The sequence below is a fragment of the Gorilla gorilla genome, chromosome 6, assembly GCF_029281585.2.
Source record: "Gorilla gorilla gorilla isolate KB3781 chromosome 6, NHGRI_mGorGor1-v2.1_pri, whole genome shotgun sequence".
NCBI lineage: Eukaryota > Metazoa > Chordata > Mammalia > Primates > Hominidae > Gorilla > Gorilla gorilla.
Window position 1 is genome coordinate 134,110,958 of NC_073230.2, and position 19,584 is coordinate 134,130,541.

The window sequence follows — 19,584 nt, forward strand, 5'->3', positions numbered from 1 at the left end:
TCAGCCACCGTGCCTGGCAAGGTGGTATATATTTAAAGCTTAAAAATATCCATGAATTTTGACCCCAAACTCTACTTCTAATGATTTATCCTATGAAAATAATTGAAGATGTTTACAAATATGTACAAATAAGACATTTATCACAGCATTATGAACTAAATAAATTTTTGAGAAATTTAATTTAATTAAGATTTTGGGAAATAGCTTAAATATACAACAGTATGGAATTGGTTAAGTGAATGTTGGTACACCTAATGCAGTGGACAAGCATTAAAATTTATATTATAGGATATTTAACTTTAGAGGGGGAAATAATCATAAAGCTTTGTTATGAACATAAAAGAGCAGATTAAACAACTGTATTTTTGTGAGAATTTAAATATATATGTATATACTTGAAGAATCCTGAAAGTCTATATACAAAAATGTTCTTGGTGATTATCATTGTGAGCGAGATTATCCAAAATATTAATTTTCTTCTTGGTGTTTTTCTATATTTGAAAATATTCTTCAAGGTTTACATTTGCAACCAAAAGAAAACCTATATGTTTTATGTTTTAAATTATTGATTGTTTTATGTTGTCTTCCTAATGAATACCATTTTTTTCTTTGCTTTTGATGAAGAATTGTTTTCTTTTAAAACGTACCTATGTGTTGCTACTAATTATTTGAATGCCAGTACTGCCATTTAATTATTAACACAATACATTTAAGTAGTAATATTAGCATATGGCATTTAAGTAATATCATTAAGATGGAAATTATTCCCAGAAAACACAAAGATGTCAGGAATAGAGAATAGCTGCAGAAGTCATAATAATGCTGCAGAGGGCTTCTTAGCTAGCCTCCCAAGTCTCCCATCAATATCTGAAAAATCAATTTTCTTACTCTCAGATTTCTTCTCAGTCTTAACACTAAGACTGGCTTGAAACTGGATGAGTTCAGAGGTTTCGGAGGATTACCGTATCAGAATAAGTTTATCCAGTTGGTAATATGTGAATGTTTACAAAAGTGTATTCATAAACTTAAAATCATAAAACTGAACAGAAAAGTTTGATATTTATGAATTTATAGACAAGTTATTAATTAACTCTGTTTATTCAGTTAGAATATTCACATGGGGAAAGTTTCCAGGATAATTCTAGTCGTTCTCAGTGCCACTCCAAACAAAGGAACAACAGCAAGGTAATTTTATCAGGTTATGATTGTGAGACAGGAAAATTCCCTTGACCCCCTCACGGGACTTGTGACTGGGGTGGCTTGTTTACTTGGCAGCCTCACTCAAACCCCTTGCAGGAGGGGGAGCACACAAGTAAGTGGATGCAGGAGCTGGGACAAGTGCCTTTGGGTGCTGGCAGGAAAAAACCCTGTACCAACCCGTGGCAGTGTATTGGGGTAGTTCATGACCTCGAGTCCCAGAGGGTGTGTGTTACAAACAATGCTGTTTTAGCTTTGCTGTCTGCTGATTGCTTAAGTTTAAACTGCTCAGTGACTAGTCAATGTGATAGCCTTTTTGGGTTCTTGCACCCAGTGCATCCCAAATTCTTGTCCAGCATCTGGGAAGAATCAGGTCACACGAATGCATTGAAGGGTGGCATAAGTGTAGGATTGTATTGAGTGATGGAAGTGGTTCTTAGTGGGGTGGGGAGCTGGAAAGGGGATGGAGAGGGAAGATAGCCTGCCCCTGGAGTTTGGCCATCCCTAGTCTCCAATGTCCAGCTGCCTCTTCTCCTCTTGCCATTCAGACACTTCCCTTCCCTTCTCTTCTCTTCTTCTCTGCTGTGCTGCTTTGTTCCTCTGCCAGTGGAGTTTGGGGTGTTTATGAGTACACGTTGAGGGGTGTTGTGAACCAGGATGGTTTTGGAAAAGGCAACATTTAGGCAGGAAAACAGGAGTGCATGTTCTCATTTATGGCCACGGGTCCAGGCTTGACAGCGGAGCCCTTGCCAGGGACCCCACCCTGTTCAGCCTAGTATTTCCCTGCCTCCTTTCTGTATCAATTGTAGTTACATCTAAAGATGTATTAAGCTTGAAACAAGGTTAGTGGCTTATAAGAGGAATCTGGAACTAAGATTGTGAGAATTGCAGGCAGCAAGAAAAAGCATGGCTGCCAAGGATGCTGTTCAGCTTTACTAACTTTTCAGGAGACAGTTAAGAAAATAGCAAGATAACTATTAGATATGCAAAGCCACTGAAGCCACAACATCTGATAAATCCTTGATATTAAAGTATTTTTGAATAGATTTGAGAGGCAAGTCTATATTTCTTTAGAAATTTGGTTTAAATTACTCATTCGAACAATTATTTTTTAGAAATAGGAGAGTCAAATTAACATAACTGAATTCTTAACTAGGTTAAACCAAGGTGTAATTGTACATTACTATCAACACGTAAGTAAAAATCCTAATTTGTTACATAAGGAAGCTTTATTAATTCTGGTAACATCTCATCATCTATGATTAACTTACCATATTAAAGTGATCAGACATACAATTATGCTAAACACATAAAATTCTGGGTAAGTTCTCTTATTTTTATTATTCTCAGCTATTAAAATGCAAAAGAAAATAAAATATTTTAAATTTTATTATCTCAAAGCATATAGTCTAATGTTTTCGTAACATTTTTGAACACTTATAATTGAAACTCATATTAAATAGGGAAATAACCATGGGCATTTAAACAAATTTTCACAGTAAAAAGTTTAAGATACAAATGTCTTTATACTGTACTATAAATGACCATAGTTCTCTAGATATATGACCCATTAATGGTATTGTACCATGATATTCAAGTATTCAAGTAAGTGTTTATGTGTACAGTATTAGAAAACTAATCAAAATAATACAATGTTTATTCTTACGCAGGCACAAGGTAAGATCCAGCAACCCTTCCAAAACTTCTTAAGACCAAGCTATTCCATTATTCATTGAAGAGGAAAATTGTGAACTTCCAGTTTGGACTCCATATGGGTGAATAGAGGCTATTAAATGGAATTAAAACTTTCATCAAACTGTAATCAAATGATATAAATTGCTAAAAATTATATAATGAGGGTCAGAAGTCCCATTACACTCATTTTCCTTTTAAAGCTATAATATTAGTCTTTCATATTCAATATCCTGCTAACAAGAAGAAAAAATTCATGAGACTAGTATGCATCTAGTATACTTGGCCTTAAACAAGTTTCTATGGCAAGCAACACTCTCCGTTATTTCAGCATTTTCTCTACCACAACCAGATGGGCAGCTTTGCCCTCCACTGTCCCTGCTGCCCTCCTTGAGCTCTCAGCTAGCTCATGCCACTTTTTAATATCCTCCCATGGGCACCGACACATTCTATCACCCATCGTTCAATTAAAATTTAATCTAATGAGCTACCTTTGTCTTTAAGACTCTTTATCTATAAGACTCAGTTGCCTATTGTAGATTATATTTCACATTTTTACAGGGAATAAATGGACAATTATTATACCATTTATATAATTGTTAATGATTCTATTTTTCAAAGTCCAAATAGTGTCAGACCAAGAGGAAAGATCTTTTCATATATTCATTCATTTAATAGATACACACACACACACACACACACACACACACACACACACACACACACACACACACACACACACACATGAATTTAGGAATTAAGCACCTCTCGTATATCGGGCCTAGTGCTACTATTGAGAATGCATCAAGGAACAAAGCCACACTATTCCTGCCCTTTGGTAGCTCACTTTCTGGAGTGATGGAGGCATTAATCAAATAATATAGGAATAAACATGTAATTTATAACTGGGTTAAGTGCAATAACAAAGAACTTAGTTGTGCTATGACAGGATATAATTGGAAATTTGACCTAATTAGGGGCATGATGACTGAACTAAGAGAAGAATATGTAGATGTTCACTAGGCAAAGGAGGGGGATGGGGGAATGAAAATACTCTAGGTAGAGGCACCAGAAAGGGCAAAATCCCTTTGAGGAGTGCATGTGTATGAATCACTTCTGCTTCAAGCTCTCTGAGAGCTGGAGCCAGAGGTTATGGTGGCATTCTTTCCCTTTACATCCCACCATTTTCCCACACATGGCACCAACTCACCAGCTTGGTCAATGAATCTATGCCATAAGACTGAGGGGCAAGATGAAAAAAGCAATGCAAAACAAAACAAACAACAGAATAAGCCAAGTTATTCGAGAAGTAACTATGATAAATAAAATGTGCAATTTCCTAGCTTCTTTAGGTAAAGATCTTTAACAATTTAAGCACTTATAATGTGATGCTGATTATTTCTAATGATTTGGCAATAAATCAATTAGATGGTGTACTCTAAAAGATTTTTAAATTTCTGAAGCAAAGATCTATTTAGCCTATATGGAATTTAGATATTATTGATAATATGATGATTAGCATAAATATTTTTGGATACTTAATATTGCTTTGACATTTTCACACATCAATTTCTCTGCATAAACAAGTTTTTATATAGATAACATAAAAAATAAAGAAAAAAGGCTAGAAAAGTCTTATGGCCACAGTAGTTAATTTTCTGACAAACTAGTTTTCTTTATCTGTCAAATGCTTTTTTTCTTTTTTGGAGTATTATGCTCCAAATAAATGGTAGAACTTGATAGTGATTATTTCCTCATGCCAGACCTGGAATGCTCTCTATCACAGTTACAGGTGAGACAGTCCAGAGTCCAAGTCAGAAAGCAATGCATTTTAATCTTGAAAAGCAGGTAGTTTCTGGAAAAAGATAATCAGTAGTAATTCTTTAGGCAAGATAAGAAAGATAAGGAAAAGAAAGAAAAAAAAAACACAAATGCTTTTCCACTGTGGAAATACTCTAGTGGACAGGCAGATGTTTCCATCTGGGATGTGTGTGTGTGTGTGTGTGTGTGTGTGTGTGTGTGTGTATCTATCTATCTATCTATCTATGTATCTATCACTACATTTTCTGGTAGTGATACTATATGTAGTATCAATAACCTGCCATGTTATTTCTCACTATAATTATATATATTCCTTCTCCCCAGGAAATAACATGGCAGGTTATTGATACTACATACAATATCACTACCAGATACTATATACTACATACAACATAACTTTTATCTTCTGGGTCTGAAGATAAAAGTGATAACCATAATTATTTTTACCCTAATTAATGTTTTATGTCTTACCAAAAGGTAAAATCACTTTATAGATAATAGCATGAAGTTCAAGGCTGCCTCAGTTCTAATCCTAGGACATTGATAAAATTATGTAATTATTTTAAATATTTTAAACCTGTATCTGTAAAATGGAGGTATTACTTCATAGGGGAGTTGAAAGAATAAAATGATATAGGCTACATATACATACACATACATAAATATATTTTTACATATATAAAGTATTACATTATCATATATAGTATAAATACTTTATAAAATATATACAGGTATGTATACACAAATTTATGTTTCTGTACTTATAAAGTGCAATATAATGATGCATAGAAAAAAGACAAAATCTGACATCATAATCAGATTAATGATAAGAATATTTTTGATTTCCCATAACATAAGCCTTACGTAACCTAAAACATGGTGACACAAATTATCATCTACTACACCAAAAAGATTCCTCAATATTTCTTGTACTGTTACTGTTTTTGGCTTGGAAACAGGTCCCTCATAGCCTTCCTCTCTGGGCTGCTCATGTGTTCATGCTTTCTTGGCCCTGCTATTTATTTCCTAATAGATGGCTGTCTACCTGAACCTAGCAGTCTTTCACAGGGACTCCCACAAGCTTGTATCTCAATATTGGATCCAAACTCTACCATTCTTCCCTGGATTTTAACTGAAACCAGGCAGTCATTCCTAAGGAATCAGTGATAAAGGTTGGGATGTAATTGAAAGGAAGAACAATGTATAGAATGTTTTCCTCAGATTCCCTTGTAAGTTCTGCTCCCTCTTCTAGCTAGGGTTAGGAGGTTTTCTCTTTATCACATTCAAAATGTTGGTTACCTCCTTGCCCAAGAATCCTGGCCAAATCAAACTCCTGCTCTTGAATAGAAAAAGACTTTCTACTTAGTCCTGCCTAAAGCATGCTTCTCGAATACATCAATCTGATTTTTTCCAAGGTATTTGACTCTGACTCTGGGAATATCTATTCCCTTCAGGGGAAACCTCATACTGAACTCTGGGTATATGGTCTGGTCATGTGGTTCTAACATGACAGTCACATAAAATCTGGTCAGCCAGTCTTAAAAACACCATGTGTATTAATCATAACCAGGCCAGGTGTGGATTGCCAAGCTCAGTTCAGTTCATTTTCATTGTCTTCTCATTAAAGGTTAACCATGTTTTAGGATTATAGCAAATTATTTTGGCATACACCCCACAATGGGTCATAAATTTAGATATGTTTAGGGGTTTGACAAATAATGTAAATGCAGAAGTTGTGTAGGACAATGGTTCTCAAAATGTAGTCCTGGGACCAGCAGCATCAACATCAATCACCTGGGAACTTATAAAAATGCACATTCTCAGGCCCCACTGAATACCCAGCAGATCAAACACTTGGGGAGGGGCCCAGTAATATGTTTTAACAATCCCCACTGGTGATTCTGACTCATGCTTAACTTTGAGAACCACTGGTATCAAATAATGGGGAGTAGTGGGTGACAGTAAACTAGAAAGTGCTAATGCATTAGAATCTAAGGTCAACAAACTGAGTTGCCCCGAACAAAATAAAAACACCACATCTGAGAGGAGAATTTATCCCATGGAACATGAGTTTATGCATGCAGATTAACAGGATTTGATACCTTTAATTTCTAGAATGCCTCAGATTTTAGTTGGTTAAGTTTGAACTGTCTAGAAAACACCTTCCGTGTGGTTATCCGTCTTGCTGTGTTCAATTATTGCTCTCTAAATAGCACAGTCTTAACCATTCAGATCCTTTGGAGTCAATGGGACATTCTCATAAAATAAGAATAGTAGACCATATTTGCACATTCCATGGAATAGAATGACCTGTCTCAATAAATTTTCTTATTGAATTGAAAATCTATAAAACTCATAAAAAGTCTTGCTGAACATGTAGTCCAACATGTTTGCTTTATAGATAAAGAAAATGAGGTTGGGAGAGGCTGGACAACATGCTGAAGATCAAATGGTGAATTGATGTAAAGGAGTTTATGTAGTGGTTATCAGAAGAAATCAAATGCATATATACTACACATTGGAAGAGCTATATTCTCTTTGAAATTAATATTCAAATTTATAAATTATGAGTATATAGCAAATATGAAACAAAAATTCTCAATATAAATGCATATGTGAAATTATAATCAAGGCCAGGGTGAAAATTACTCAATCTTTACTTTATGAAAAGGTGGTATGTATGAGGAATTATATAAGTATTCCTATTATAATTAATACATTTGAATATGTGCAGCATGCAGCATGACAAAATAACTCAGTTTTATTTTCTCTGTCTTGATTCTTTTATCCATGGATCATAGGTTAGAGTGCCATATATACTTGAAGCTCCTTTCACTAAATGACAGATTTATAAGAGAAGGGTTCTTGTTTGCCAGGTTCCTGTAGTATCCCACTTTTCAGAATTCTTGGCACACTGTCAGTTTTCAATAAATAGTTGTTGAACAAATGAAAGCAAAGACAAGCTATTTATTTTTCTTGCCTACTCACATCCCTTTTTCTGAAATTATGCTCCTTTAGCCTTAGCTGAGTATATGACAGAATACCTGAGAGAGCCAGAGATAAATATGGCCAATTACTTCCCTGTCTGGAAAATATGCAATTGGGACATGGAGGCTTCATGAGGCTGTGTTCAGCACTTGAGCTGGGTGACTATTAGATTGGCTGTTTTCTGTGAATTTTTTATGGTCAAGTGATGATTAATCACTTATAATCTCTCAGGTGATAAGAATACTGCAGTCAATAAAACGTGCCTTTATGCTTGTATTTATAAGAATGTATAGATTATAAAAAATAATTTCATAAATCATGTTAAGAAGAAATTAGTGTTATGAAGAAAAATAAAGCAGGGTAAAATGATAGATATTTCAGTAGGGCAGTTGGGGACTGACTCTGAGCTGGTAACATTTGATCAGAGACTTGAATGAAATGAGGAGCAAATCATATGGAGAGTTGGAAGGATAATGATCTAGGCAGAAAAACATCAAGCACAAACACTTGAAAGCACAAAGACTTGGTGGAGTGAAGTGAGTGAGACAGACTATAATAGGAGATGAGACTAGAGGCATATTTAGGAGTGGGATTGGAGTGCCAAAATAAGGACTTCAGAAATTATTCTAAGAGCACAATTAAATATTTGAAGGTTTTAAAAAGAGGTGTGACTTATGTTGTGAAAAGGTGGTTCTGGTTGTTAAATAAATGGAAACAGAAACAAATTAAGGTGCTAATGCTGGTGAAGAATAAGATAATCGCTTAGATTTAGGTGGTAGTGGTTGACATGTTTTGGCTCTGTGTCCCCACCCAAATCTCATGTCAAATTATAATCTCCAGTGTTGAAAAGGGGGCCTGGTGGGAGGAAATTGGATCATGGGGCAGACGTCCCCCTTGCTGTTTCATGATAGTGAGTGAGTTCTCATGAGATCAGGCTGTTTAAAAGTGTGTGGCACCTCCCCCTTTGCTCTCTCTCTCGTGTTCTACCATATGAAGATGGTGCCTGCTTTGGCTTCTCCTTCTGCCAAGAGTTTAAGTTTCCTGGGCCTTCCCAGAAGCAGAAGCCTGTACAGCTTGTAGAACATGGGGGAAGTCTGCTCCATGATCCAATTTCCTCCCACCAGGCCCTTTTTTCAACATTGGAGATTATAATTTGACATGAGATTTGGGTGGGGACACAGAGCCAAACCGTATCAACCACTATCGCCTAAATCTAAGCCATTATCTTATTCTTCACCATCGTTAGCACCTTAATTTCTTTCTGTTTCCATTTATAAGCCACAGGGATAGAGTTGCCCAAGTCCCTTGGAGCCCACCCCTTTGCATCAGTGTGGCCTGGATGTGAGGCATGGAGTCAAAGGAGATTATTTCAGAGGCTTAAGACTTAGTGACTGCCCTGCTGGGTTTCAGTCTTGCATGGAGTCTGTGGCCCCTTGGTTTTGGCCAATTTTTCTTTTTTGTAATGGGGGCATTTACTCAATGACTCTACCCCTATTGTATCTTAGAATTAATTAATTTTTTTTTTATTTTACAGATTCATAGGCAGAAGGGACTTGCCTTGTCTTAGATGAGACTTTGGACTTGGACTGTTGAGTTAATATTAGAATAAGTAAAGACTTTGGGGGATTGTTGGGAAGCCGTGATTGTGTTTTGAAGTGTGAAAAGGACATGAGATCTGAGAAGGGACAGGCACAGATTAATATGGTTTGGCTCTGTGTCCCCACACAAATCTCATGTCAAATTGTAATCCTCATTGCTGAAGGGGGGCCTGGTGGTAGGAGATTAGATCATGGGGTGGACTTCCCTTTTGCTTTCATTGTTATATTGAGTGAATTATCACGAGATCTGGTTGTTTAAAACTGTGTGGCACCTCCCTCTTTGCTCTCACTCTCTCTGTCCTTTTCTGACATGTGAAGACGGTGCCTGCTTTTCTTTTGCCTTCTGCCATGATTGTAAGTTTCCTGAGGCTGCCTAGATGCAGAAGTCTGTACAGTCCACAGAATTGTGAGACAATTCAACCTCTTTACTTCATAAATTACCCAGTTCCATGTATGTCTTTAATAGCAGTATGAGTATGGAATAATACAGTGGTGGATGTGCTAATGCCTAGATTCGAGATATATGTGAAAGTAGAGCTGAGAGGATTTACTGATAGTTTAGATGTGAAGTGTTAGCTAAAGAGATTTACTGGGTGAATCTGCTAAGTGAATATGATGTCATTTATGGTAATGAGAACACTTGGGGAAAAACAAGTTAGTAGGAGGTTGAAGTGGGCAACAGAATCAAGAGTTTGTTTTGGGCGTGCTAAATTTAGGATGCCTATTAGACATGGAAATGCATATATTAAGTAGATACCAGGATATGTGTCTAGAGTTCAGCAGAGTGATTTATCAAGGCAGTTTTACTGGATTAGTGGAGACAAAAGGATGTTTGAGGTGAGTTCAAGAGTGAAGAAGAAGAAAGGAAGTAAAGACAATGGGTATATAGACAACTGGTACAAAGAGTTTTTTTGAAAGGAGATGGAGAGAGGTTACAAGCCATAAGGGGATTGTGGGTCTAAAGAATTTTTAAGATGGAATATTTTAAAACATTATAACTTGAATATATGTACAACTATGGGAATAATTTTGAAGAGTATAGGAAAATGATGACATGAGAGAGGGGATAATTGTTAGACTGATATCCTTGAGAGGATATCCTTGAGATGAAGGGGTTGACTATAGACAGGGAACAATTTATCCATGCTAACAAGAATGGAGTCAGTATATATGCGGACAGACACAGGACAGTTGGAGGACAGTTGGTCAGTACGATGGTAGAGGAACATATGCTTTTCTGATTGCTTTTATTTTTTAGTGAAAGATGAGGTAAGTTTATCAGTTGACAGTAAGGTATGAGAAGGTGTTGGAGGTTTCTAGATAGATGAGGTATAACATTGTCTCCTCCAAGTATGTAAGAGCAAATTAACTAGGAAAATATCTTGTGCACAAGAGAAGACTGAAGGAAGAAGAAACCTAAAATCTAGAAAGAAGATCAAGTGTTACAAGAGGGACAGAGAGGGTAACCTTTGTTCTAGCTCCACAAAAGGCTCATTATACCATTTGCCATTGGCAATGTCTCTGTTGCATAAATCCATTTCCCCTCCCTGCATTTTTTTTCTGAAGCTGGTTTGAAAATCGCTTGCAATCATTATTGATTCTTGATGAAGACACTGCATAAAGATAGAAGATATTATCATCATGTACTAATCAAATTGTATTTGGTTCCTGGCCGTTCCTTTGAAGTCTTCAAAGTCTTTCCCTCTCAGTCAGTGAAAATCATCACCTCATAAAGGCAGGAAAAAAAAGTTATTTTCATCTTTAGAATTAAGTCCTGGAAGACACAGACTGAAGTTTATGTCATTAAAAGGTGATTTTGAAGAACATGAGATCAGTCAGTGTCAGTTTGTTTCTTAATCCCCTTTCCTCTCTATACTAGACAAAGATTCTACTGGCCCAGAAAGATGGAGAAAATTGGGTATGTGTAGTTCCAAACTTTTTATAAGCCATGGCATTCCTAAAAATTTAAAATATTTGCAAAGGCAACAGGCGAAGGGCATTCTACAACAGGCCATAGCCAGCCACCCCAAAGAATGAGAGGATCAAAACCTTATTACACTTGCACATTGTATGCTTATATCAAAATATTATGTGTACCCCATAAATACATACAACTATTATGTATCTATAATAATTTAAAATTTTAAAAATTTAAAAATCTTATTACACCTGTAAGCCATTTCCAGCACAGGTGCACTGTGGTACAACTGTAGGGAAGTTCTGGTAGAAGAAAGGGGAGGGCACAGATATGGGTACCAGTCCATTGGGGAGTTCTGAAAAAACTGAGTTCTAATTCTTACATATAGACTTCTGGCCTGAAGATTGTGATTCTTTAAAAACAAAAAAGAGAGGGAGGTCAGGAAGGGGGAAGAGAGAAAAAGAGAGAGAAAGAAAAAACACTTTATGAACTTATGAAGAGATAAGAGAGTATGGTTTCTTGTTCTTACTTCCTCCTCTCCAGCTGCCTCTATTTCAGGATTAGACAAAAGAGGCTTTCCTTCCTTTCAGGAAGAACATCAATATTTACTATACGTTGCCAGTGAAAGGAGAGAAATGAGAGCTGTAGATAATGTGTGAAATCAACTAGCCCTCAGGTGTGGCATAATATCAGCTTTAGAAATTTGCTGAATAAGTTGAATGACTGAAGCTTTAATGACTAGTGTAACCTAAAAAGTCCTGATTGGGAATATCCTGTATCTTTGATTTGCTTCTGTTGACATGGATTTGAGCCTCTTCTTGTTGAGTATGACTTTTTATTTTGGGGTCATTTAAATGAATTCATACAGCATTTGAAACCTCCCCAATTTATTAATTATCTTTACAATGGAAATTGTAGTTTCTTTCCTGAGATGTTTTCTCTGGGCTATGAAGTAATTCAGGTAAAAATTGTGAGTATTAAGAGAGATAAGTGCACATGCTGCTGCCAGTGCTGGAAATAAACGTCTTTCAAGGTCCATGATCAGTAAAAGAGAGAAGGGGGCTTTGGGGGAATGAGACTTCCCTAAATAACTTGCACTGGGTGGCCCAAAATAAATCACATCACATCACATGACTGTGTGAAAGTCAAGTAAGAAAGAAAAATAATTGAGTCATTACAATATTGGTCCCAATTTGGAGATGATAACTGTCCTAAGAATTCAATCTACTTAGTACATAGATTCATCAGAGAGAAATCTTGATTGTAGATAAAAGACAACAGATTCAACAAGTAAATAGGAAGAAAAATTTATATGCCTATTAATTTGTATTGATTTCTTATAGTATGTGAATTAGAAACGACTAATTTTATATGTAGCAATTTTTTTTTTTTTTTGAGATGGAGTCTTGCTCTGTCGCCCAGGCTAGAGTGCAGTGGCGCGATCTTGGCTCACTGCCAGCTCTGCCTCCCAGGTTCACGCCATTCTCCTGCCTCAGCCTCCCAAGTAGCTGGGACTACAGGCGCCCACCACCATGCCAGGCTAGTATTTTGTATTTTTTTTTTTTTTTTAGTAGAGACAGGGTTTCACCGTGTTAGCCAGGATGGTCTCGATCTCCTGACCTCATGATCTGCCTACCTCAGCCTCCCAAAGTGCTGGGATTACAGGCATGAGCCACCACGCCCGGCCAAAATTTTTTTAAAAGTGATGGACCTTGGGAGGAATGTAATTGTGATTTCCAGGAGTGTGGGATACAAGACTGAGGTTCAGACATACACGCTGGTGTATAGTGAGATGATACAGGAAGAAGAAACATGTGTATTTGGATCTTTATCATAAGCAGAAGCTGAAATACATTTAGAGAAGAATATTCAAGATTCTTTAATCTTGCTGTTCAAAATGTATTCAATTTTTTTGAGAAACTTGAAGCTTTTGTCATATTTTCCCATTAATGATTAAAATAAGAAATGAAATTTAGAAATGTTTTTATATGCAGTCTATCTAGATAAACTGCAGTAATTTAACTGTCTATTTTTCTAACCTGTGAATAATCTGTGATAGCATGTCTAGTGTTCTGTTAATTTGGTGTGAAGATGTAGACAGCCTTCTGTTCTTTTGTTTACAGAGTCTCTTAACTTTGTGGCTCCCCTGGCACTAATTTATTTTTTTGCTAAAAGGTAACAGAGTTACAAGTGCAAACATTTATTTAATTTGTTTAGATTTATAAAAACCATGCCCATGCTCTAGGCCTTTGGGGGCATGAACCAGATAAGAACATATGGTGTAATCTATTATTTTCTGAACTCTAGTTATGTGGAAAGGCATTGTTTAAATGTCAATGAGGAAATTTCAGATTGCCCGTCTTAGAACAGTGATTTCTTGGATAATGCGTAGGTAGATTTAATGAAGGTACATTTTATTTTCTTTAAATAATTCACCAAGACCACGATTTTCAATCTTTTTAGAGTAGGAGGATTTGTTCAGAATTCCCTTCTACTCCAGGAAATTCAACTAACCTTTTAGTTATTGCTCTTGGGCACATCATTTTAAAAAAATCTTTGCAGGATACTCTGAGTAAATTTACAATATATTCAGATTGCTACCAGTCATGATTTTTTTCCAGCACCAATAGTCTTAATTCCTAAATGAAAAGTAATTTTTTAAAATGTGACAAGTCAGAGAATATATTTTTAAAGAGCACAATTTTATCTACATTAAGTTTATATTTCCATGATTACTGTTGGCAGAATGGTTATAATTATTTTAGATAGTATAAAAGTGACTTCTGAACAGGGAAAGAAGGGATGGGTCATGACAAGCCAAAGTTTCAGAAAACAAAAAATTATTTATTTATTTATGTATTTATGTATTTATGTATTTATTTATTTTTACTAGAAGCCAAGCCCAGAAAATATGGGTTTAAGGTTTGCCTATATGTCCAATACAAGAGAAAAAAGAACATTCCACTTCTTTAGAAGGTTCTACTTTGATCTCCTGGTAAGTGGTTGAGAACAATTCTGAAATGTTGGTTGATTTTCTTTCAAGTCTTCCAAGTTGCTAATGTTGTTCATGTGTGTGAACACACACACACACAGAGAAACACACACACACTCTTCCAGGGTATTCTTCAGTGGCAGGGTGAGTGAATTGTTTTTTTCTCTCAATTTATATCTTAACTTTTTTTTTTTTTTTTGAGACAGAGTTTTGCTCTTGTTGCCCAGGCTGGAGTGCAGTGGTGCAATCTCCACTCACTGCAACCTCTCCGCCTCCCAGGTTCAAGCAATTCTCCTGCGTCAGCCTCCCAAGTAGCTGGGATTACAAGCATGTGCCACCATGCCTGGCTAATTTTGTTGTATTTGGTAGAGATGGGGTTTCACTATGCTGGTCAGCCTGGTCTCAAACTCCTGACCTCAGGTAATCCACCTGTCTTGGCCTCCCAAAGTGCTGGGATTATGGGCATGCGCCACCACGCCTGGCCTATATCTGAACTTTTATTGCTGTTTTTGTCAGAAAGTCTTTGCTGAACTTTTGGGGGTACTCATATTTTAGGGATCTGTACTATTTTAACTAGTAAACACCACCAAGAATCTCATGTGTCAGGATTACATTATCCTTCCTCTGCATTCTTAGACAGGTCGACATGGCCTACTGGTGATTTTTGAAGAGATCTTCTATTTGGCAAAAACTACATATGTCCTATACTGTTAAAACAGAGTGTAAAAAAATGTAATCCCTGCACTTTGGGAGGCTGAGGCAGGTGGATCACTAGGTCAGCAGCTCGAGACCAGCCAGACCAACATGGTGAAACCCTGTCTCTACTAAAAATACAAAAAAAATTAGCTAGGCGTGGTAGCGGGCACCTGTAATCTCAGTAACTTGGGAGGCTGAGGCAGGAAAATAGCTTGAAACCAGAAGGCAGAGATTGCAGTGAGCCGAGATTGTGCCACTGCACTCTAGCCTGGGCAATAAGAGCAAAACTCCATCTCAAAAAAAAAAAAAAAAAAAAAAAAAAGTGATACAGCTTGGAGAACTGGAGGATCAACTCTTTGAAAATTGGCCTACAGACATTTTTCTCATGCAAAAACCAAAACTATTAACATTTAGAAAACAGCATTTGGTTGAATTAAGAAAAGAAAGTTATGAAAGAATATGTAGAGATATTTATTTTAAAGAAACTAGAATGGATGTTTACTGTTTCTAGTGGTTCATATGTTTTATATCATTTATTACTAATGCTTTTTTTAGTCTATTAATTTGGATAATAGACTTAAATACCTGAGGTTTAATAATGAATTTCCTATGGGTTCAAAATATTTCATTCTAGGCAGTTACTTGCTCAGTATTTCACAGCAAAAGAAAGACAGCTCTAAGTGCTCATGCGTCCTAAGCAGTGTCTCCAGCTTCTATCTCCTCCTGAGGCCCCAGATTTTCACTTGGCCATTAGGTGGAGAACAAAAACTCAGTAAATTAATAATGGAGATAATCATTTTGAATCTACTCTTACAATTTTGTGTATTTCCCATCTCACAAAATATATACTTTGTTTTTTCCTCCTTCTCACCACCATATTAAACAATAACAAACCTTTTTGATTCTGCCTTCTCAATATCTCTCAGATACAGTCAGTAGCTATACTGCCTCTATTTTTTTTTTCTTACTCCAAGATTGTAGCAACATATCCCTACTTTCTTTTCCTGCCATTAATTTGCAATCTTCCAGTTTGTCAAAGTAATTTTGTGAAACGTCAATCTGAACCCGATATGATGTGCTTACAACGCTTCAATGGCTCTCTGTTGCCCCCGTTATGACAACAAAACACCTTAGCACAGGACACAAAGCCATTGGTGATGTAGCCTTTGCTTACTCTCTACTCTCACTAATTTCATACATAGCTCAGCAGAAGTCATTAGGAGGATGGTTTATGTTACTGTGATGCTGTCTCCTCGACCTTATATGGAGGATAGCTTTACACTGAGTGTCTAAGGTAGCCAGTGTTCTAGTTATTAAGAAAAAATAGGAGGTACCTAAACGGAGGTACCTAAACATCTCAGTCAAAATTTGAGGGTGAGATACCTTTGCCTAGTGGTATTCCGTTGTGTAATAAAGAATTCTTTAGCATTAAAGGACATTTGTAGGCACTCATGGTAGTGAATATTTGAGTTGCTTCATTTAGCAATTATGAAAAAGCTGCTATGAACATTCTGTTGATTTTCAGTAGGTTGAAGTTTTTATTTTGCTCAGGAAATACCTAGGACTGGAAGTGCTGGGTAGTAGTATGGACCTAACGTTTAACTTTGTAAGAAACTGACAGTCCTTTCCCAAGGTAGTTTACACCTCTTCCAGGAATTTATGAGTTCTAATGACTCTGTATCTTTTCCAATTTTTGTTGTTATGTTATTTTAATTTTAGGGCTGTTGGACATTATTTATTAATATCTTATTGTAGTTTTAATTTGTATTTCTCTAAAGACTGATTGAGCACCTTTTCATGTGCTTTTTGGCAATCATATTTCTTCTTTAAGTGTCTGTTCCAGCCTTTTTCCTATTTTTTTATGGAGTAGATTGCTTTTATATTGCCAAGTGGTAGGATCTATCTATCTATCTATCATCTATCTAAAGTGAATGTGTTTGTCAGTTAGATGTTTTGCACATATTTCTCCCAGTCTGTGGTTTGCCTATCTATTGTTTTCATTGTGTCTTTTTCGATGAACATACATTTTTAATTTTAATGAAGTACAATTTAGCATTTTAAAAAATTTATGCCTTTGCTTTCTGTGTCCAGTCTAAGAAATCAAGATTTAATGGTAAGCCATAAAGGTATTCTTCTGTGTTTTCCTCAAGAAGCTTTAGGGCTTTAGCTTTAAAATTTAGGTTTATGATCCATCTCAAGATAATTTTTATATGTGATATAAAATAGTGGTTGAGTCTCACCTTTTTTCCACATGAATATTCAATTATCTCAGAACCGTTTGCTGAAAAGACTTTCCCAATTTAATTACTTTGGGACCTCTATTGAAAATCAATTGAATGAGATTTCTGCTTCTGCCTGGCACGTAGAAAAATGGAAAGAGTGCCCTGTCCATTCTAACAACTATAAGTAGCTAAATAAACCAAAAAATCTTAACTTTTTGAGCCTATCAAAGAGCTGAAGTAGCAAGACAATCAAGTAACATGAAATAAAGGTGGAAATGACCCCTGCAGGGATAATGGCATATACAGAGTGGCTTATGTGTGGCTGAGTGTGGGAGAAAGAATGGCTACCAGTTAAGTGGTAAGAATCAGTTAAAAATTTAACATATTATTTGAGGCCGAGTGTGGGCTGGAATGTCAGATCATAATTTGTCACAGATATCTGTTGCTAGGTCTCATGAAATTTCACCCAGGGCATGCACAACTTAGTATATAGTTAAATAGTGAGAGAACCCTATGCAAAATTTCTGCACCTCCTTTTTTCTATTCTGCAGACTCTAGCCAACTTAATGGCTCAGAACTGTAGTCCTTGTTTCCCCAGCTAAGCATAATCCTTGTGCTCTGTTTGGGTTTCACCTCTCTGCACTGCAGTCTAGAAAGTGTTTCCAGGAAGAGTGATTGTTAGGCTTACTTAAGTATTTTCCTATCTGTACTCCTGTTCCCCGTATGCTGTCCTCTGAAAAGAATTGCCTTATATATTTCATAGTTTCACAGTTGTTTTTGGCCAGAGGACTAGTCTGGCACCAGTTACACTTTCATGGCCAGAGAATGTTCTTTTCAAGATCTTCTGCTTGTTAGTAAAAAAAAAAAAAGAACACAGATGCACAAACATTCAAACACACAATACAAACACAGAGAAAAAGTTTTTTAAAAGTGAGTTAAGTAAATTTCAATATTTTCTTAATAAACCACATCAAAGATGGATTCTGAATTTGAGAACTTTCTCTTTAACAATGGTTTCATTTTTATGTATTTAACTTCGCTTTATCTCTTTATACTACATATTCTCTGCCTTATGGCCTTACTTTTCCTTTTCTCTTGGTAAAGTATTTTAAAATGCATAGCAATAGCCAATGAGAGAGACGACTAGTCCAGGGTCCATCTCCCAGAGTGTAATGGACCCCAGTTTATATAAGCAATTTGAGTAAAAATCTGTTGCATAATTCACAGGCTTTTTGCGAGGTATAGTGATTTTCTGATGATAATTTATAACTATGGGTGGAGAAATATGTAGATATTTCTTTATTGTTCAATCAGTGAACAAGAAATTTTTTTGAAGTGTCCAGGCACCATCTCTTCCTGTTCAGGTCCAGAAATAATCCCTTTTGGTTTTTATTTTCAAAAGTACTATTCATGCCCATTTTAATTTCTGTTACTATCCCATGATAAGATAGTTAACAATGCTTTTCTATCTCACAATGCTATGGCTCTTTGAAATGTACTTGTATTGAAATAATATAGGCCTTTTTTGCTTCTGTAGTTAGTTTGTTATTTCTATTCATGTAAGGCTGATTACTCAGTAATAATGATGCTCTATTATGTATTGTGCTGCCCATAGACACTGGCTTCCAATGATTCCCTCAAAGACTGTTGCTGTGTTCAATTCATAATGACCACAATTGCCGGTCTTACCCAGAGTATGCAGGGAAATCTGAATAATAATAGATTTTCACATTAAATTATTATTGAAAATTTTCTAGTATAATTGTAGAGCAGTGCAGCCTTCAAACATGTATTCTTTTGGCTGTAATCATTACATTCACTACATTTCTAGAAGGTGATCTTTCAATGTGGACTGGACCTCCGCCTTCCACATATGGCATCCAGTGGGTTAGGTAGGCAAGAGGGAGGGAGAAAGAGTAGTACCATTAGTTCAAGGAATATCCATGTGTGTCTGGCATAGTCTAAGACTGACCCAGGAGCTTATAAGCTATGACATTTATCAGGAAAAGAAAGAACCAAAGAAAGATTGATGTTATGTGCATGAGGCTCTAAAGCTTTTGCAGAAGGCAGTGCTTGAAATGTGGCACAAAGTCTGCTACTAAAGGGCTAGCGTGATCTCCTTGAGTGTTAGCAGAAAGCGGATGTATGGTAAAAGTCATCTGCTACCCTCCAGGCACCACTGGACTAGAGGTGACACTATGGTTGGAACAAGGGCAAGAGCTAATGAATGAGTCCACATATGTCACATGCGTGACTTGAGCCCAAGGCTCAATGATGGTCCATCAGCAGCCCAGAGCGTTTAACTCATCTTATCTCCAATGTGAGTGAGAATCACCCAAATTAATGTGCCCACACCATTATGGTAGCTCAATTCTATGAGATCCCATGGAATAAATACCTTACCAAACAGCTGGAACAATTTTTTTGCTAGGCTGTCTTTACAGGTCTGAGGCTCAACCA

The 19,584-nt window shown here is 36.4% G+C and overlaps 1 long non-coding RNA gene across 3 annotated transcripts in view; it reads left to right on the forward strand.

The window, feature by feature from the left end:
• LOC101124486 (uncharacterized) overlaps positions 1–19,584 on the forward strand; it is a 248,938-nt gene that overhangs the window by 153,266 nt on the left and 76,088 nt on the right. Inside the window, exon 4 of one of the 3 annotated variants that reach the window (XR_010134762.1) lies at positions 14,108–14,209. The exons of the other annotated variants lie outside the window; for them this stretch is intronic. This is a non-coding gene — a long non-coding RNA (uncharacterized lncRNA). The remainder of the gene's footprint in view (positions 1–14,107; positions 14,210–19,584) is intronic. 3 annotated transcript variants of the gene reach the window in all.